Below are 21,711 nucleotides of genomic sequence, written 5' to 3'. Positions count from 1 at the left end.
GTTTCCCACTTTATAGGTCAATTTGTCTCCCCGTGAGGAAATCAGCTTACACAATAATTCGGGTTAGTCATCGTCACTTCATAAACAAGCGGATAATTTCATTGTTCAGAGACCCCAATCTCCCAATGGGGGAATTTATCAGCTCAGTTCCAGAAACTTCGTCAATTAAAATTCATGATCGGAAAGTAACCACAGAGGGAATGTATTCTGCGCATGGCCCCATGAATGTTGAAAGGAATTCTAAGAGCTTCATATTATTCCGCTGCGATATTAAATGAAACATTGCAGAATGTGAACGTCTTATGGACTGTAATTACGTAGCTTAAACTTGCTGTCTTCTGTGACGACACCTCGTGATGACCCGGCGTTATTAATTCTGGCGATAATATTGCTCTAAAATTAACTATACTAGAGATATCCGTATATTTATGCTGTTGCTATCAGGCAATTGTACTAGTCGCTATCTACTATAACATGAATAGTGGAAAACATGTTCGAAAATTATCCGTGCTGATTATAATCTACGATTATTTATAAAAACTCCACTCAATCGTAGGAATCCCCTGCTCCAACATTATGTGTTATGAAATACAAAGAGAAAACGCTGGGAATACTCAGCAGATCTTTTAGCATCAGTGGAGGGTGAATCAGAATTAATGTTTCAGGTAATATTCAGCATTGATCTTTTTCAATTTAAGTTTTCCAGCATCGCAGTATTTTGTATTCGGATTATTAATTTTGGTCCTATTCCAGAATTTTCACGATGACTCTATTCTAGTGCTTATAATGGCGACATTGGCATCACATCACTTGTGGTAAGCCAACTGGCGGGTTACAGGTCAGGCTGCTACTCAACTTTTACTCGTGATATCCTTTCGCTAACATTACTGTTGGTGACGTTCCCGTAACGTTACTGATGGTGAATTTAACTTCACTGAGGAAGCCCCTACTCGAGAAGTAATAGTTGTGTCCGTGTAGACAATCATCCTAACATTTCTAGCTGTAACCCTACTCTAACGTTACTGCTGAGGCCTTTATTCTAAGTTCTTCGTGATGACATGACTCAAACATTGCTGCACGTAATCCAGTGCCAGGAAGTTTTTTTTTCCATGTTTTGTTTGATTACTTCCGAAATCAGGTCGCCTGATTATAAGATAATGTTCCGCATTGCCGGAGTTACTGCAGTTATATTTTAATCAGTACTCCGTATAAAATGGGAAACACTCTCTTATATGAAGGTGATGTTGCATGCAATCCTCTATTTCACATTAAGAGCATATTTAATGATTTGCTTAAGTATAATGACACTCATAAGTAAATGAGGAATAATGAAAATTCAATGATACATGAGGTTTTAACTGGGCTTGGAAAATGAAAGTTTGGCATATCATGTCACTGAAAAATTGCTGATAGATCAGGGAAAACTAATAATCGTTTAAATTGAATGCAGCGGGAATCATATTATCCTTGAATCTGCACAGTTGATACTGACGTTTACACCTTATAACTGAACACAAAGCGGAGTCATAAAATGAAACGGCGCGTCAACCTTCTGGAGAATATTACTGCTTCCAATTGGCGAGACATCGAATGTGAATCACTCCAGTCAACAGTGAAGAAAACAGTAACAATTCACTTATTATTATATAGAACCAGAGAATGCTGGAAATACTCGACAGGTCTGGCAGCTGATATAAACAGAGACAACAGAGTAACGTTTTCAGGTCGATGACTTTTTGTCACAACTTGAATATTTATATCCATACCCTTACGCCCTCATATCAATCGCAAGCTCCAACAACTCATCGACACCAACACCCATCTAGGACCCTCCACCCCTGCCTGTCCCTCTGTCCCCACCCCATCTTCCAATCCCAGCCCCGGCCGCGTATTCACTATACCCCCTGACCTTCCCCTCTCCGATGCTGAACGTTCAGTGCTCAGCAAAGGACTTAGTTTCATACCCTTACGCCCTCATCTCAATGAATTTCGGGCTCGGCAAGATGCTGAACTCTTCTTCCGCCGTCTTCGTCTCCGTGCTCACTTCTTTGGGCAGGAGTCCTCTCCCCATTCAACGGATCCTTTTGCCCACCTCCAATATTCTCCCTCCACCTGGACCCCTCCCTCTGGATTCTTACCTTCTCTTGATCTTTTCATTGAGAACTGTCAGCGTGACATTAGTCATCTCAATTTCTCTGCTCCTCTCACCCACTCTAACCTGTCTCTCCCTGAACTTACTGCACTCCGTTCTCTCAGGTCCAACCCCAACATTTTCATCAAACCCACTGACAAGGGTGGTGCTGTTGTTGTCTGGCGCACTGACCTCTACCTCGAGGAGGCTGAGCGTCAACTCGCAGACACCTCCTTGTACCTCTCCCTGGACCATGACCCCACCACGGAACATCAAGCCATTGTTTCCAGGACTGTCACTGACCTCATCTCCTCTGGAGATCTTCCTCCCACAGCTTCCAACCTAATAGTCGCCCAACCTCGGACGGCCCACTTCTACCTCCTACCCAAAATCCACAAGCAGAACTGTCCCGGCAGACTGATCGTGTCAGCCTGTTCCTGCCCCACGGAACTCATTTCTCGTTATCTTGACTCCCTTCTCTCTCCCCTTGTCCAGTCCCTTCCCACTTACATCCGTGATTCCTCTCACACCTTACGTCACATCAACAATTTCCAGTTCCCTGGCCCCAACCACTTCCTCTTCACCATGGATGTCCAATCCCTCTACACCTCCATCCCCCACCTGGATGATCTGAGGGCCCTTAGCTGCTTCCTTGAACAGAGGCCCGAACAATCCCCATCCACCACTACTCTCCTCCGTCTGGCTGAACTTGTTCTCACACTGAACAATTTCTCCTTTAGCTCCTCTCTCTTCCTCCAAATAAAAGGTGTGGCTATGGGTACCCACATGGGCCCCAGCTATGCCTGTCTCTTTATGGGATATGTGGAACATTCCTTGTTCCAGTCCTACTCCGGCCCCCTCCCACAACTCTTTCTCCGGTACATCGACGATTACTTCGGTGCTGCTTCATGCTCTCGTCAGGGCCTGGAAAAATGTATTAATTTTGCTTCCATCTCCACCCCTCCTTCATTTTCACATGGTCCATCTCTGACACTTCCCTTCCCTTCCTTGACCTCTCTGTCTCAATTTCTGGTGATAGACAGTCCACCAATATACATTAGAAGCCTTTCAACTCCCACAGCTACCTCGACTACAGCACCTCACAGCCCGCTTCCTGTAAGGACTCCATCCAATTCTCTCAGTTCCTTCGCCTCCGTCGCGTCTGTTCTGATGATGCTACCTTCAAAAACAGTTCCTCTGACATGTCCTCCTTCTTCCTTAACCGAGGTTTTCCACCCACAGTCGTTGACAGGGCCCTCAACTGTGTCCAGCCCATCTCCCGCGCATCCGACCTCACGACTTTTCCTCCCTCCCAGAAACATGATAGGGTCCCCCTTGTCCTCACTTATCACCCCACCAGCCTCCGCATTCAAAGGATCATCCTGCGCCATTTCCGCCAACTCCAGCATGATGCCACCACCAAACACATCTTCCCTTCACCCCCCCTGGCCGCATTCCGTAGGGATCGTTCCCTCCGGGACACCCTGGTCCACTCCTCCATCACCCCCTACACCTCAACCCCCACCTATGGCACCTCCCCATTCCCACGCATAAGATGCAACACCTGCCCCTTCACTTCCTCTCTCCTCACCGTCCAAGGGCCCAAACTCCTTTCAAGTGAAGCAACATTTCACTTGCATTTCTCCTAACTTAGTCTACTGCATTCATTGCTCCCAATGCGGTCTCCTCTACATTGGAGAGACCAAACGTAAACAGGGCGACCGCTTTGCAGAACACCTGCGGTCCATCCGCAAGATAGACCCAAACCTCCCTGTCGATTACCATTTTAACACACCAGCCTGCTCTCTTGCCCACATGTCTGTCCTTGGGTTGCTGCATTGTTCCAGTGAAGCCCAACACAAACTGGAGGAACAGCACCTCATCTTCCGACTAGGCACTTTACAGCCTTCCGGACTGAATATTGAATTCAACAACTTTAGATCTTGAACTCTCTCGTCCATCCCCATCCCCTTTCCGTTTCTTCCCCCTCCCTTTTGTTTTTCCAATAATTTATATAGATTTTTCTTTTCCCACCTATTTCCATTATTTTTAAATCTATACCTGTAATACCTTGTCAGTCTTTCCACCCCACCCCCACTAGAGCTGTACCTTGTGCGTCCTGCCATCCATTCTTAATTAGCACATTCTCTGAGATAATATCACCACTTTCAACACCTCTTTGTTCCTTTATCTGTGACAGCTTTTGATTATCTGCTCCTATCACTGCTTGCTTGTCCCTACAACCACCACCCCCCCAACTTCTCTATCCCCCCCCCACCTTTAACCAGCCTATATTTCACCCCTCTCCTATTTTTACTTAGTTCTGTTGAAGGGTCATGAGGACTCGAAACGTCAACTCTTTCCTTCTCCGTTGCCAGACCTGCTGAGTTTTTCCAGGTAATTCTGTTTTTGTTTTGAATATTTATATTGTGGGTAATATGCCGCAAGTCTGATTGTCTACACATCAGCCTCCAGAATCACTTACTCATCGTGAACAGGTGTCACGGTTTTTGGGGGCCGGGTGGAAGGAGCGGTTTTGGGGTGGAGAACTTCTAGTCTTGTCGTAAGTTGTATGGAGCTATAAAACAAATCATTCCCTCTTGGCTAGGTATAAATAATCTGAAGCAATTGATGTGGCTGCACTTTATACATAGAATGTTTGCTTAATCCTCCGAGTGCGGCTGTCTTCCATTGTCCTGATTATTATTTGTGGTAAATAAGGGTTTCTTTTCTCAGGTATTGAGTAGATTTGGTGGCAGAACATTATAAATAGTTTAACCATAGAATCATGGAATGTTTACAGCTCAGAAGGAGGCCATTTAGCACATTGTCTCTGTGTCAGTTATCTGCAATAGCAACTCAGCCAGTCCTACACCTCCGCCTTTTCCATGTAGCCCTGAAAATATTGTATTTTCAGATAATTATGCAGTTCTCTTTTGAAAACTGCAATCGTATCTGTATCCACGACACACTCAGCCATTGGCTTCCCGATCCAAACCATTGGTTGCTTAAAGAATTTATTCCTCATGTAGCCTCTAGTTATTTGTTAATCACTTTACGGTTGTCCACCTCCTGCCTATGGGAACATTTTCTCCCCATTTGCACTAACCAGGCCCCTCATGATTCTGTGCACAACTAACCAATCTCCTCTCAACCTTGTCTTCTCCAAGAAGAACAGCCCTGGATTCGTCAATCTATCAACATAACTGAATCCTCCCATCCTCGGAATCATTCTGTTCAATCATTTCTGAACCTTTCCTAAACCGTTGTTTAAATTGAACCTGTATCTTGTGATAGTTCATAACTTAGTTCCTTTTGTTTTCTATGCCCTGATTTATCAAAACCAGGATTCTGGACCAAGGGCTGCATTCAAAAGATGCCCTGCTACCTTCAGTGATTTATGCGCATATACACACAGGTCCTTCAGCTGCTGCGTCCAATTAGAATAATACCCTTCAATTGATGACACCTTCTCTCATTCACCTGACTGAAATGTATCAATTCACAATTGTTTACATTGCTTTTCACCTGTCTCATGTCTTCCCATTCCAGCAGTCTATTTTCATCCTTTTGAATTATATCATTATACTCTTCATAGTTCACAAATCTTCCAATTCCTGCACCATCCTCAAGTTTTGACATTATGCCCTGCACACCCAGATATAGGTCATTGATATCAAAAAAGAAAAACAGTGGTCCCGCTGCATACCACCCACCATCGCATCCCACGCCCAACTCCTCCCCCCTCCCCAGTCAGATGTAATGACATTTTATCTATGCTAAAGGCTAATGATTCACAGCACCATATGTTTCGAAATAAAATGCATCTGGGAACTAACAGTGTTCACTGAAAACCATAGTTTCACTCAAATTTGGGGACTCAAATGATTAATACAGAGGGAAATAACGTTAGAGTTGATTTCGAAATGATATGACCAACTCGTTTCCTTCGAGCTCCTGCACTTCAAAATCCCCCACCTCACCACTGGATTTGCATCAGCCATAGTGCTAGGAATAACTACATCAAATCGCATTTATATGACAAATCTAAAATAGTAGACAAGCAGGTGATCTGGACTCAGCCACAAACTCTGGTTCCATGTGCTACTACAGGACTTGATGACCAAGAAATATTTTTATTGTTTTACGCGTGGGATACGCTTACTGGAGGGCCAAACCACAAAAACTGTATTTTCATGTTAATTAAATATATGGCTGCTTGTGACTAATTTAATGACGTGAAATTAGATCTGGTTTAATCCAATCGGAGCTATGATGTGTTTCAGCCCCTGAATCTGGGGACCAGACACTGTGAGCAGAGCTGGGAAACTACAACTAACTCCCGAGAATCCACAGCAGAGGCCGAGTGGAGAGGGAAGCCTATCCCGGGAACTGTCAATCTGGTGAACAGTTTGTCCTGTGAATGTGCAGATGTGAACATTGCGTCAGAGAGAGTGTGTGAAAGGGGCTGGCGGGTTAAAATAAAGTCCCTGTGTTTCTGCGTCCGCTCTCATCGCCTGATTTCAAAGTGCCTCTTGTGCAAAAACAAAAAGGTTTCCCAGTCACAGGATCACACTGCTGCCTTACTCAGCTCTGAAATGAGAATTATATGGAAAGATTTAGCTGATTTTACGACTTCAGTAGAAAAGTGGAGAACACATCAACGAATGGGTGAGAGAGCGCGGTCACTGCAGCAATAAAATAGGTTTAATTCGAAACTGAGGCTTTTTCAGCGAATGAGATCTTTTCAACAGCAAACATTCTGGTCGCAGAGACAAGAAGTATCTCGTCTGGGACTCTGGACTATCTGAATTTCAATGGTACTGGAGTGTTTAACAGCAGAAAGAAACAAAATGTTTCATGCACGAGGATGCCCACCCTCTGCATCTCAGAGCTCTGCAATCTCTCATCGTTTAGATTATAAGCCTCTTTTTTGTTCGCCCTGTCAAAATTGACAAACTCACATTTTCCTACTTCATACTCCATTTGCCAGGTCTTTGTCTAATCGCGTAACCTATCTATATCCTTACCTCCTCTTCACAACTTACTTTCCTACTACATTTATGTTGTACTCACTTTCCTACCGACATTGTCGGATGTTCAAGTCACATTTGTCACTTTTAGAAAGACTGAACTAAAATGTTTGTGTTCAGGGAATGTTGTGAATGGGGAGTTATTTCCACCCGGTAAAGTTTGAGAGCGATCGCAGAATGAACAAAAATTTATACAGGGTTTGAAAACATGACCATTTCACCTTGTGCATTCTCCTGCCTTCTCCCCATAACTCTGCACACTGTTTGTTTTCCAAACATCATCTAATCCCCCCTTGCTCCGGGACAGGAAGTGGCAATACATCCTGTGCCTGGGACGGTCAGTATTAGAGGATTGGCCGCTGCTCCTCCCGGCCACACATAGTTGGTCACGTTAAAATTCCTTTGTGTGGCCCAGAGGCCACTCCCCCAGTACCTGCTGCTCCCAGGGGCATTTCCACTTCCTGTGCTGGTGTGTGCCCCATTACTGCTTGTGATCGGTAAGTGAAGCAGTTCCATGTGGATCTAGAGTGAGCCGAGAATGCGAGAGATTGGAGCCTCAGGCCCGAGCCGGGAGCGGCCAAAATGTCTAAAAGCGGGACCGGGAGAAGGGTGAGGCCCGCAACATGTGGACCCCGAGAGAGGAAAGAGCAACGAATACAAACAGTCACTGTGATATTGGGAAGAGGGGGGAGTCAGGCCAGCATGGAAATGGGGGAGCGGGGAAGCCAGGACGGTATGGAGATGTTTTTGTTGGGAGCGGGGGGTGGGGATGAGCGGGGAGAGGGGGGAGGAACTGGCTTAAAACAACTATCCTAATTTATTTACGGATCTTCTGGGTAATGAATGGCCCGTTAATCTGATCTTTCAGAATGTGAGGGCCGCCACATTATGAGAATTCTCTGCTTTTTCCTTGGAATGTGATCTTTAGGGAGACGGGTCACATGGCTGCTGCAGTTTGAAACCTCCTCCACATGATGAGGCCGCTAGTAATGCAGCACTCGGCCCGGTGCTGAGACAGCCTGCATGGTGCACCCTGGGCTAGAAATTGGACTCCCTGTTTTCTGGATGGAGAGCAGAGAAAAAAATGACCACAGGTCAGTCCTCAGCTCAAGTAGCAAAAACGGAAAACGCTGGAAAATCTCAGCAGGTGCAACAGTATCTGTGGAGAGGGGAAAAACAGGGTATTTTGCTTTCACCTGAAAGAGGACCAGCAAAATCTGCAGCACATTCGGGAGATGCTCCTCGCTACATGTTTTTATCTCAAATGTGGCTTCTCTTGATCTGCTGTTCGTGCTTTATTCAAACATTATTTTTGCCGCCTTTCTCAGTCCCGTCCACGGAGATAGAGAGATGTTTTATTCAACTTAGTTTAGAGGGGACAAAGTGTTTCCACCAGCTTGAATTCAAATAATTACACCCGGTTGAAAATGGCCTAGAAACACCGGCATTCCAATAGAGATCACACAATATGGTATAGTTACACCAGCCCTTGTCATATAGAGTTCCCAGATATGTTTGCTTCCCGCTTCTAATTTTCAGTCTGTTCTGAACATTGCTGCCATTCTGACCATTGACCATTCTCACTCCCCCAGCAGGTTCTTATCCGGTCTGGTCCGCTTTTATTATCATCCCTTTCGGCCTATATCATGAGCTCTCACCTGGGCATCAGTGACCTTATTGCTGCCGAACACTCGGCGTCCCCGGCAGATCCAGCCGCAGCGACCCGAAAGTTGTGTCTGGTTTTCTGGATCGCGGAGCTGCTGACCAGGATTGAGCCGCTGCCGTGAGCGAGCAGAAGGATCGAGAGGGAGGGGGGAACGGGCCCGGTCAAATGTAAGGGAAAAGGGAAGACCTTGGAGAAAGTTTTGAAAATAGACGGTAAGATGTTTTATTCATTTTCCTCTGTTGTTACACACAGAAGGCCACAGTGAAGTTCAGCCCAATTGATGGGGGAAAATTAGGTAATTGCATCCGGCTATGGACCAGCCAAACAATGCCGATTGTAAAACGGCTAGAAACCGGTGCGGAAATTCAATCTGCGCCATTGTTTCCTCGACAATTTTGTTTGGACGGGCGAGTATTGGTCAAAGCGACCATTTTATAATGAACTCAGGTACATGATTTCCGTTCTTGTCTGCACAGCGCAGCACAAGCAATGATCATGGCGCGGTTACACAGGCAGATACTAAAAGCTGCAGAAAATATGATAGACAGAATCCTTTAAATCAACCCCATTCACTGTGATTGACTGATTTCCGAGACATTACAAAATCAATTTTTCAAGTTAAGGAAGTAGCTGAAGACCGCCCAGCCCACTGTTGACCTGCAGCTGGGCGCTGCTGCTGACCGGGCTGCAGGAGCGAGCGCACAGAAGGTGAAAAAGGTTAAGACCAAGGTCAGTGTGCAGCCTCCTGCTGCTGGACTCCATGGCAATGGGGCTGGCTCACCACAGAGAAAGGGAAAACAGTGTCATTCACCCGGGCCTGGGTTGGAGACTAGCCGAATGCTGTTTGCAGGGATAATGGCCAAGCTGGAGGATGGGGAGGAGGAACCACCTACAGCCAGAACCGTGTCAACCTCCACCTGTGGCACCGAGCGGTGCTTAGCATTGGTGAAACCGGACACTCTGTACAGTGACAGCGGAAAGGAGCCGAGTGAGGCAGCCAGAGGGAAGGGGGCAAGGCAGCAGGAGGCTAAGACTCAACGTTTAGCCCCCAGTCAGAATGAAAACAGCCACATCAGGCCAATGAGACACAGAGCCCCTCACCAGCTGCATTCACAGCCACATTCTGCTGAGCTTCACTTGGTAACAGCTAAACTCACGTTGGTGTGTAATGGACATGCGCAGTCGACAATCGCCGATCCAACACCACTTTATCCACCTCCATACATTCCAGTGGTCAAACAGCGAGTGTGACAGGCTGAAATGAAAGCCGTGAGACAGGAGAATGTTATCCGGCGTGTAGAGAACAATAGACCGCGGGCCCAATTGAAAAGCTGGGTCAAGGTACGAGCATGTCCACTGTGTGACAAGCTGGGTAAGAATTCTCTGTCCCATGCTGCACCCCACAAATCAGCAACTTCCTCTACAGTGTGTGATTGCCGGGTCCCCGCACGTTATGATGAATTGTTTGAGGCGCCTGAAAATAGATTTGTGTGAATAGATATCCTGCCATTGAATGTAGTGAAATTCACAAGGATCATCCCCCCCCCCCCCCCACACCCCCCCACACACACCCCACCCCCCACCCCGCCCCCCCACCCCGCCCCGGTTCCCCCGCCCCCTCCACGGCTTCTGCAATTATAGTCCTTGGATTCCTCTTGGGAGCAAGATAATGTAATCTGCGCCTTTTCTCTTTCCATTGAAGCTGTGAATCCTGGAAAGCTACAGCTCATGCGGGACATTTTTGGCCCCTTGGGGGGGGACAAGGACAGTGGAAATTGACAGCAGGTCTGAAGATGAAAGGTGGGTGGGTGTTTGTGGAACCCTCCCTCCATTATGTGAACTTAGGTCAAACTGAGAGGTCACATCATGTTCTCACCCTCGACTTTCCCGAGAATATACTCACAAGAAGTGGATCAGAGAGAACGGGACCTATACCAATTTACGGGCCTTTCTCTATGGTCATGTCACTAGATTGGTAATCCAGGGAGGTTAATACTCAGCGGACACGGTTCAAATCCAACTACGGCAACTGATCGAATTTAAAATCGGTTGAAAATTTGTGGGATATAAAACTAATTTAAATAATGCTGACTCACATTAGACTATCATCGATTTTTAAAAATATATCAGGTTCGTAAATATCCTTTAGGGATGGAAACCTGCTGCCCTTACCCAGTCTGGCCTGCAGAAATGTGGTTGACTCTTAACCTTTCTCAAGGGATGGGGATGCCGGCCTTGTCAGGGATGTTACATTGGAGAGAATGAAGAAAGTCCTTGCTCTACCCGCTCTGTAAGGCATATAGTGGCCTGCCTAGTTCAGCCTCGAAGCTTTGAGGTTGATCGATGCCAATGAATGATTCTTGTCACCAGGTTGGGAATTTAAATGAGAAATCGCAGAGATCACGCTTTGACTCACTCGTACTGATGGTTCAATGTCCATCATTGAAACATTTTTTATATCTTTTGCAAATAGACCAGCAGTTATTCCCAGCATTATGCAGACCTCAGGGGGTAACTGCCAATCAACCACCCATGCAAGCCGAAATTGCGTCGTTGCAGGGCCCTCAAGAAACCATTTCGCACAAAGGATAATTCCTGCAGGCAGGATTGAAGAATGGGAGTGGGAAAGGAAATTTAACGTAAGTACAATTCACTCAGGAAATGAAAGCACGTTGTCTAGTTTTCACATCCCATCGTGGTTTAGCAGCAACACACATTTGCAGTCATCTTACTATCAGGGACTCAAATTAATTCGCTAAATTTCAGAAGCGCGGCCAAACGAAGGTGAAATTGCAACATCGTCGAACGTTTTTTTGTAGCGCCGGAACAATTATGGACCCTGAAAAATTTAGCAAAGAGAAATCTGGTTGTAAGCCGCCTGGTGTATGCACTCTTCACTCGTGATGTCATGCCGAACTCAAGCTATAGGGGAAAACCTTCTGCATCAGACGGGAGGAAGCCTTTACCCTTGAAGGCCATTGAGGCTGACAAGGGTGAGTGCATATATCAACCAGTAGCCAGGCATTTATAAAGCGATATGAATGTGCTGATCGTAGGACAATTCAATTTCTTTTATTCAACAAATTTGTGAATTTGTGGGCTATTAAGCATCATAAATTCCTGATTGCAAGTGAAGAACAGCGAGTTCAGTCAGATAAGGTACCCGGTCATCCTTCTAGTCTCTGAAACAACTGAAGGAAGCCCGCAACCCCTGCACTCCCACATTGTGTCACTTCAGCATTTTCATCTGTTACTGAGCAAATTTAGCCACAGGCCTCTCTATCCCCGGACGAAATCAGTAGTTCCTCGTTAGTATAGTGGTTAGTATCCCCGCCTGTCACGCGGGAGACCGGGGTTCAATTCCCCGACGTGGAGCAGCTTTTATTATCTTTAAAGTAGAAAACACACGAAATTGGAAATGTACTTTAAAATTCAGATGGAGGAGACAGTGCAGATAAAGATTCCGTATCAGCCACAGGGAGATTCAGGAAACGCGGCTGTGGCAGTTCCTTGAGAGGAAAGGCCTTCACACCAACAGTTCCCGACGTGTCCGAGCACCCGACGCTGGCTCTTACACTTAAACTGGGCTAAATCGGAATTTCCGTGAAATCAGTGAATTGACAGCTTGAACCCAGGACAGCTTGCTGAAAGAAAGTATTTTAAAACCGAGAGGAACCGGCCATGCTCGATTTAATAATGACAAACGAGGCAGTATTCATTAATAATCTGACAGTAAACGTGCATCTTGTAAAACAGTGACTGTAACATGACAGAGTAATTTACATTGTAATATCTGCCACCATTTTATTCATTTTTAAAATTTATTTTTTTCCCTTTATTTACTTTGCTTTTGGACGGCAGCTGTTCAGGATCCTGCCTTTCATCTCCGGCCCCCTCGTAACTTTTATTTTCTTATCCCATTGCCTCTCCCTTAGTGAACACGATGATTCTCCTAATTCCAGCTCTATTTTTGGGTCACTGCACTATCAGCAGCTCCTTGGCACAGAGATTATTTTCTCTTTTGGTCTTTCATTGAGTAAAATTTGAAAGATGGTGAAGACCATTCATATTCCTCTCTCTTCCTCCTCGCCAATCTTTCAGTTTTCTTCCTCTGTAACTGTTTGTCTCTTGAACTCACTCCTAACCCTCTTCAATCCCCGGCAAAACTCAGTCCCTACATTTAAGCCACTGACTCTCCCTTTACTGAGGTCCTTCCTCACGATTGCAAGAGGGATTCGATACATGCTTTTGAAACTTTGAACAGGTAAGATCAGCCCAAACCTATTCCCACTGACTGGGAATCTAGGACCCAGTGCCACCGTAAAAGAATTAAAGCCAGAGATTTTACCGCGGGAATTAGAAAAAGAATTCTACACACAGAGTGTGCTGGAACTCCTGTACACGGCAACCTATCTGCGTGAAACGACCATAAGACAAATTATGGGCTGCAACCTCCAATCGTCTGATAACCTTGCACGACACGTGGAAGTAAAACGCCTCATCTAATAGGCCCTCCGACCACAATAGCAACAATGCAACAAATATCATGTCTTTTTCCGTAACGTTCAGGAACCTGAATCAGAGGGTGGAGAGCGCACGTTGCCCCCGTGTCTGATCCCCTCCTGAATCTGAGTTATCATATTTTCTGTGAACCTTGTTTGTTATTGTGTTGTCTAAACACTGAACCACAATGACCTCACCGGGATCCCGATACTGGAGTTACTGACAGCTGTCAGTTCACTCAGTGTTAAAAGACGTGAATCGGGCGGAATTGGGGACAACACATTCCCAGGGAGACCGAGTCCTCACTAACAGACCGGAAGCTAAAGAGTCAGGAACAGAAAAACTGTGACACTCCGCTCTGTTCACTGACTCTTCATCCCTCTCAGTGAACCCAGTGCCAGGAGAGATTGATATGAATGTTTCATGGACAACAAATATCCTGCAGGGAATGATCCCAATTGGGCCACTTAAATGGGCAAATGTCAGCTTTAAAGGGTTTCAGTCCTTGGCCACAGTCTGGGATATTTTGTTCAGCTTCTGATTGCAGTGAAATGTGAAAAGTCCCGCAGTGACATAATGTTTCAGAGATACAGATACAGTAACAATCCTAATATTGAACAATAATGTCTGACGCTGTATCCATTTTACCCCCAATATCTCTGATAAAACTGCATGATATTAGAGAGACTGACAGGCTGTTATCAGATGAACACTCAGTACTTGAACATCCTAAACATCGGCCAACCCCGACCCTGCCTCAGCTCATCTGCTGCTGAAACCCTCATCCATATCTTTGTTCACTCTCGGCTTGACTATTCCAGTGTTCACCTGGCCGGCCTCCCATCTTCCACCCCACACATACCTGTGCTCATCCAAAATTCTGCTGCCTGGAACTTCACCTGAATCAAGTCCAGTTGACCAATCACCCCCGTGTTTGCTGACCAACACTGGCTCCTGTCCCGGCAATGCCTCAATTTCAATACCCTCACCCTTACTTTAAAATCTCTCCCTGACTTCACCCCTTCATTTGTCCGTAACCTTCTCCAGCCCAACAAATCTTCCAGATTCCTGCTCTTCTGCTATCTTGTACATTCCGGGTTTTAATCTCTACAGCATCGACAACCGTGCATTCAGCTGTCCTGGTCTAAAATTCTGGACTCCCTCCCTAAACCCCTCCACTTCTCCAGCTCCCTCTCATCTTTAGGAAGCTCCTTAAAATCTACCGCTTTTGTCACCTGACCTAATTTCTCCTTCCGTGGCTGATCATCAGCTTTATTTTTAATGGTAACTTTCTTCTCAAGCGCCTTGGGACAGTTTGCTGTTGTGAAAGTATCGAATTGAGCGATGGTGGTGTCGTGGTGAGTGGCCTTGCTTTCCAAGCAGCTGACTCTCATGCAATTCCCAGACATCGCAGTTTGTTGATTTTTTTTTAAACCTCTGAAATCGGAAACCCCACACTCGGAACTGTATTGGATCCGTTTCGGTGAGATCTTGCACGGAAATCACACGCAGATGTAATTCAGATAAAAAGATTTACAATCTCCACTTGCCTTCCATTGAGAATGCCACTCAGGCTTGTTCCTCATTGCTGATAATGAAGGTTTCCCCGGAAGTTAAGCGTGGAGCCGGGGTAGAATTACTCGGATTCAGTAAAATTCACTGATTCTCTGAACGTTTTCCCTCTGCTGCTTCCTAATTCTTTATTTGAATATCGATTCCAGCACAGAGATTATTTTATTGTTCAGAAAGGGACAGACTGCTCACGCTGGGAATCTGAAATAATAACAGAAGGTGCTGCAATCAGCTCCCACAGGGGAAGGGTAGATTCATATTTCAGGTCTATAGAAGGTTTAAATAATAGTCCCGCTAACTGAAACTGTCAGAACTGCCGAGTTTTTCCCGCATTTTTCCTTTTTTTGAGATTAATCCATTCAGTATTTCATCTCTTTCCCATCTCAATATTTCCTGTGAAGCTTTCAAGGCTGTGCTCAGTTCCTTGCGTATTTATGTTTTATCTGAAGTAATGTATATCACATCCTGAGAAATCAGGCTGAAATCCTGCTTATTCTAGGGTAAAATGTATATGGGTTTTGTAATCTGCCTTTCAGGGACAGCAGCATCACTCAGTAGAAGGGAAACGGGCCGTGCAATCCAGTCTTAGTTTCACTGCTGCCTGTGAGCAGAACAAGGCACAGATGTGATGCCTTCAAGCTTTCTGTCTGTGGATAAATATTTCCATGTCCCTAATCTAAATGTATGAAACCGCACCAGCACCCCGCTGTTTGCTGACCTATCAAACTAGCTCCTGACCCGGCAATGCCTCAATTATTAAATCCTCATCCTCACTTTCAAATCCCTCAATGGCTTCGCTCCTCCCTTATATAAGTGGAGCTTAGAAATCACTCTGCTTGAATGACACCCGCGTGTGTTTTTGGAGCAAAATCTGATCGGAGAAGATCAAAACCAACTCTTTGCTTGAGGCTCCTGAGCTCAGAAATCTGAAATAAGCAAAATGTAATGGCTGAGAACCCAGGTCATCTGCTTGGAAGGCAGCTATGCTCACCACTACTCCACCATCCTCAATGGTGGCTTCTTGAACGGGGCAAGATATCTCAAAGCATTTACCCAACATCTGAATGGTGTTTGGTGCCTCCATATGAAAACACCAACAGAAAATGGTGTTTAGCGGTGGTTAGACACCTGTCAGTAAGATTAACTAGAGATACAATTGGTGAACAGTATCAGGTTGGGCTAAATGGCATGAGGCAACTCTTAACGTTTTGAGCAGACCACAAGAAAGCCGCAGATTGGAGAGCATTGAGAAGGCAGCGTGCTGACTGTCCAGGGAAGCTTGTAAGGCAGTGCCAGGTAGTGTTAAAATAAATAACATGGGAGCAGGTGGAACCCTCATGGTTATATTACAGTGCATAGCATCTCAGTTCAGTTAGGAGTGGGAGAGAGTGTCAAGAGGACCAGCATCAACTTAGGTTAGTCAGGAAAGTCGAGTGACCAGGATGTGGGACAGAATGATCGTGAGGGAGGGAGAGTCCAATAAATGAAAAATTAAAATAAACCGTATAAAAATCAGGTCAGAGAAGGCTGCGATTGTATTGGCACAACTTCGCAAAAGTCAGCAAAGGCAGCCACAGTGACAGTCAATCCAGACTCTACAGAAGAAGGAAGGTCAAATGGACTTTGACAAAATGGCCATAAAATTCCCCAGATTGAATTCGGATGCAGCTGAACTACCACCCGAATTCAAACAGTTTAAACAGAGCTACGGTTTCTTAATTCAGGTGTGTCTGAGCCAGACAAGCAAGCCATAAAAATTGGCCTAGCAATTGTGAATGAAGGTTTACGTAGGCTGAGCATGTCAGGATTAATAGCAGAAGAGCTAAAGGGTCCGCAAAGATATGGATTACGTTGGAAGACCGGTTCAGAATCACGCTAACCTTCAGTAATAATCATCGACAAGTCGTCATTTCCACAACAGCCGAGAGAACCCATGGACAACTTCATCAGCAGATGCAGAGAATGTCGTCCATCCTATGATTTTTCAGGTGCAGGAATAACCGACATAATTGTTCAGTTGTTAATCGCAAATAAACATTCCTGCAAGACTTGCTAGACAAGACCAAAACAACTAGCATCAATGAGCTACTCAAGGATGGGCATAAGTGTGTAGTGATCTTCGTAGATCAACGAAGCTTAAAACTTCTAAGTACAAGGCCAACTTTTGATGCACCCAAACCAAGCAAGGCATGTGCAAGTCGGGAGGAAGTATTGAGAATGATGTGTGAGCAGGTCTTCATTTAATCGCGCAGCTTCCCCTTGCACTTAGTTGTTTAATTGTCCAACACCATTCATGACTCGATATGGCAGGACTACAGAGCTTAGATCTGGTCCATTGGTTGTGGGATCACTTCGAAAGAGATTGCTTGCGATGACAGGAGACAACATTTTTCATGGCACAACGAGTGTTGTAATGGATATGAGAGAAATGAGATTTGGATGAGGCACGAGTTCAGCCTCAGCTGGTGTATCCCGTCTGGGTCTGGGCGCTGCACTTGAGGATGAATGTGACGATGTGAAGGATGTTGGAAAGATGGCAGAGAATATTCACGAGATGAGGAAATTCATTTATGAAGATAGATGGAGAAGTTACATTTTTTTCTTGGAGAAGAGAAGATTGAAATCTGATTTCGTAGAGGTATTGAAAACCATGAGGGGTTTGGCTAGTGTACATAGGGAGAAAGTGTTCCCACCCGTGAAATGATCGACACCGAGAGTGCACAAGCTGAAACTAGTTGTTAAATGAATCTGAAGTGACATGAGGAAAAAAAAAATGTTTCTTGATGAAAGTGGTTCAGGCCTGGGATGCATTGCCTGAGATTGGTGGAGGCAGGTTCAACTGAAACATTAAAAAGTTAATCAGCCTGTTATCTCAAAAGGAAGCATGTGCAGGGCCAGGGGGAGAAGGCAGGGGATGCCTCATTCGGAGAGATGATGGTGATAGGATGGGCCGAATGACCTTCTGCTGCGCTGTAACATTTATCTATTTCCGTGGGTATATTAAATAATTAGACAATGTGTCTAGATGAGGTTGTGAATGGCAGCCTAGCATCCGTCTAAATGTAGCATAAAGGAAATAGATAGAACTGTGACAAAACCAAACCAGAAAAATAAAAAAAATCTGCGCAAGAACCAACATGAGGCAGATGTTGGGATCTAAATTTCATGAACTCAATTTTGATCCCAGAAGGCTGGAGAGCTCCTGAGGTGAGTTGTTTCCCTCGAAGTTTGCTGCTGATGAGGATATTTAGTCCCTAGAATATGTTCAATGCTGTTGCGTCTAATTGGTGACTAACTTCATCTGCTCGCCTTTGCCTCATATTCCTTCATGCCCTTCTTTAACAGAACTCAATAAATCTCAGATTGAAAATACAGCAATCGACCAATCAATAGATTCCGCGTACAGAAGGGAGCCCTGGAGTTCGAGCACATTTTGTGTGTAGAATTATTTCCTAATTTCCATGCTGGAATCTCTGGTTTTAATATTTTGACAGCGAGCTAACCAGCTAATAGGAATAGGCTCATCGATGGACTGATCTGTTTCCCTTAACATCTCGAATGCATGTGTCAAACCATTGCACAAATCAGGAAGGGGGACTTCATTACTGGGGCAGTCAGTGGCTTCAGCATCGGAACTGAGCTGTGGTTTAGTGTCAGGAATTGAGGAGCGTTAGGAGGGAGTTCACGAGATAAACAGAGTTGTGGAGGAAGAAAACTGGAAGATTGGCAAGGAGCAAGAGCGAGGGGTGTAAATATCATTCGCAACGTTTTCGCAAATCTTTCAAATTGAAAAGGAAAATAGTGTTGATACTGCAAAAAGTGAAAAACAAAAACCGAAAAAAAAAGTCCCAAAATGCTCGGCAGTTCATAGAGCATCAGTGAAGACAAACAGAGTGAACTGTTCAGGACAATGGCTTTCCATCAGAACAAAATAAAGGTAGAAAGATAACAGGTTCTAAACCATTGCAGAGCGGGAGGGCGCAGGATTCGCAAAAGAGGGGCGTGAGGGTGTTTGGTTGGGCGGTGTTGGGATGGAGGAGGGAAAAGGTTTCATGGTACAAAAGCTGAAGAGAATTGTAATGGTCCTGGTTTAACAAACCACCACCAAAGATGTGTCCAGATGAGATTGTGAACGGGTGCATAGCAACCGGCCGTTTTATTTTTAATGATAACGCCCTTGTTAAATGCCTTAGCATCTTTCTCTCATCAGTGTTGGTGGTGTCGTGGGGAATGTGTCAGTCTTCCACGCAGTTGATTCGTGTTCAATTCCCACCTTCCTCAGTTTGAGGAAATCATGCCGACTTGAAAGGTTAACTCGGTTACTTTCTCCACAGATGCTGTCAGACCTGTTGAGCATTTTCTGCTTTTATTATTGTTAGTTTTAAAGCTCACAGATCAGAAACTCCAAACTCGGAGATGAATTTGATCCGTTTCGGTGAGAATTTGTTCGGAAAACACACGCGGAAGAAATTCAAATAAAAATATTTCCGACCACCACTTTTTTCAACACGGATATGACATTCTCAATCCTTCAGTCTTCTGGGTCTCTCTCTCTCTCTCCACCAATCTATCATTACCTCCCCATCTCTGTCTCACACACATGTTCACAATTGCATTGTGTGGTTTTATATATAATAGATTATTTGACACTGGAAGATAATCATTCTCGTTTAGGTCAGTTAGACAGTATTTCCTCTGTAACAGTTCAATGATCTTTGCTTGCGCTGCGCTGTAAACGGGTTTGTATACGCAGGTCAGATGCATGGATGATCTAAACCTGTAAGCCGTACCGCTGTGCGAATAAATTTACGAATTCTTCTTCAGTGTAGTGGTTGTCGCGTCGTGGTCTCGCTTGTCATACGTGAGACTGGGGTTCATCTCCCCAACGGGGAGTAGCTACTAATTAAACAAAGAAAGCACGCAGAATTGGAAATAGACTTGAAAAATTGAAATTGGTTGATATGTAGCAGACATGTGCAGATAAAGATCGTGTGTCAGCGACAGACAGAGTCAGGAACAGGAGTTGTTTTCAGAGATCGCGGGATATGAGAGCACCTTGACAGGAAGGCTCCTTCACCCACGCAGTCAGGCGACATTTCCGTGTGTGCGTTAACACAGAAACTGGCTCTTTCACCTCAGCTGGGCTGAATCAGAATTCCCGTGAAATCAGTGGTTTGAAAGCTTGAATCCGGGACAGTTTGCTGAAACAAGATACTTTAAAAACGAGAGAAACCGGCCATGCACCATCTGGTAATGAGTATCGAGGCAGAATTCATTAACGCCGACCTTGTAAACAGTGACCGTCACATGACAGATTGACTTACATTGCAATCTTTGCCGCCATTTTGTTCGTTTTTAAAATTTATTTTTCTCCTTCATTTCCTTTGCTTTCTGACAGCAACTATTCAGGATCCTGCCATTCATCCCCAATCTTTTGTTTCTCTACTTAACCCGTTACCTCTGCCTCAGTAAACACCATGACTGTGCTAATTCCAGTTCTATTTTCTGGCCACTGCACTGATCAGTAGCTCCTTGGCATAGAGATGATTTTCCCTTTGGGTCCTTCATTGAGTAAAACTTGAAAGATGGTGAACGCCATTCACATTCCGCCCTCTTCCTCCTCACCAACCTTTCAGTTTTCTTCCTCTGGAATTGTTTGCCTCTTGAACTCCCTCCTTTCCCTCTTCGATTCCCGACTCTAAGCTACATCTCAGGCAGTACATTTTATCCACTGAATGTCCATTTACTGACGCCCTTACTCATGATTGCAGGAGGTATTTGATACATATTTTTGTAACTTTGAACTGATATGGTCTGCCTAAAACTATTTCCAATGACTTGGAACCTACGACCCAGGGCCACAGACAAGGAATTAAAGCCAGATAACCGTCTAATCCCCTGTTTAATGCTTCGCTTGAACCTGCCTCCAGCACACTCTCAGGGAGTGCATTCCAGACCTTAACCACTTTTTGCAAGAAAAGTAAAGATTTTTCTCTTGTCACTTTTGCTTTTTATAGCCAACTACTTTAAATCTCTACCCTCTCAATCTTGACGCTTTCACGAACGGGAACACTTTCTCCCTGTCTACTCTGACCAGACCTCTCGTGATTTTCAATCTCTCTATCAAATCTCCACTCAGCCTTCTTTACTCCTTGGAAAACAGTCCTAACTTCTCAATTCTAACATCATAACTGAAGTTCCTCATTCCAGGAACCATTCTCCTGAATCTTTTCCGCCCTCTTTCCAACACCCTTCACATCTTCACATCCTTCCTAAAGAGCAGCGCCCAGGACCAGATGGGATGCACCAGCTAAGTCTCAATTAGAGCCTTCTACAAATTTTGTTTATCTCATTCCCAATACAATACTTCTTGTTTTTTTGTCCCGTGTAAACGTTTGTCCCCTGCCCTCACAAACAATCGCTTTTGACGTGATCCCACAATCAAATGATCAGATCTAAGCTGTACAGAGCTTCCACATACACGTTACAGAATACTGAAAGGCCTGGATAGAGTGGACGTGGGGAAGATGTTTCCATTAGTAGGAGAGACTTGGACCCGAGGGCACAACCTCGGAGTAAAGGGAAGACCATTTAGAACAGAGATGAGGAGAAACTTCTTCAGCCAGAGAGTGGTGAATCTATGGAATTCATTGCCACAGAAGGCTGTGGAGGCCAGGTCATTGAGTGTATTTAAGAGTGAGATAGATAGGTTCTTGATTGGTAAGGGGATCAAAGGTTACGGGGAGAAGGCGGGAGAATGGGGTTGAGAAACTTATCAGCCATGATTGAATTGCGGAGCAGACTCG

At 45.0% G+C, this 21,711-nt stretch overlaps 1 non-coding gene across 1 annotated transcript; it reads left to right on the top strand.

Moving 5' to 3' along the window:
• The first annotated feature begins 12,133 nt into the window (after nt 1-12,133).
• trnad-guc (transfer RNA aspartic acid (anticodon GUC)) lies at nt 12,134-12,205 on the top strand. Its single transcript has one exon. It is a non-coding gene; the product is annotated as a tRNA-Asp (tRNA).
• The last annotated feature ends 9,506 nt before the right edge of the window (nt 12,206-21,711 follow it).

This window comes from Cetorhinus maximus, chromosome 20 (assembly GCF_964194155.1).
Source record: "Cetorhinus maximus chromosome 20, sCetMax3.hap1.1, whole genome shotgun sequence".
NCBI lineage: Eukaryota > Metazoa > Chordata > Chondrichthyes > Lamniformes > Cetorhinidae > Cetorhinus > Cetorhinus maximus.
This window is presented reverse-complemented; position numbering and strand designations above follow the sequence as displayed.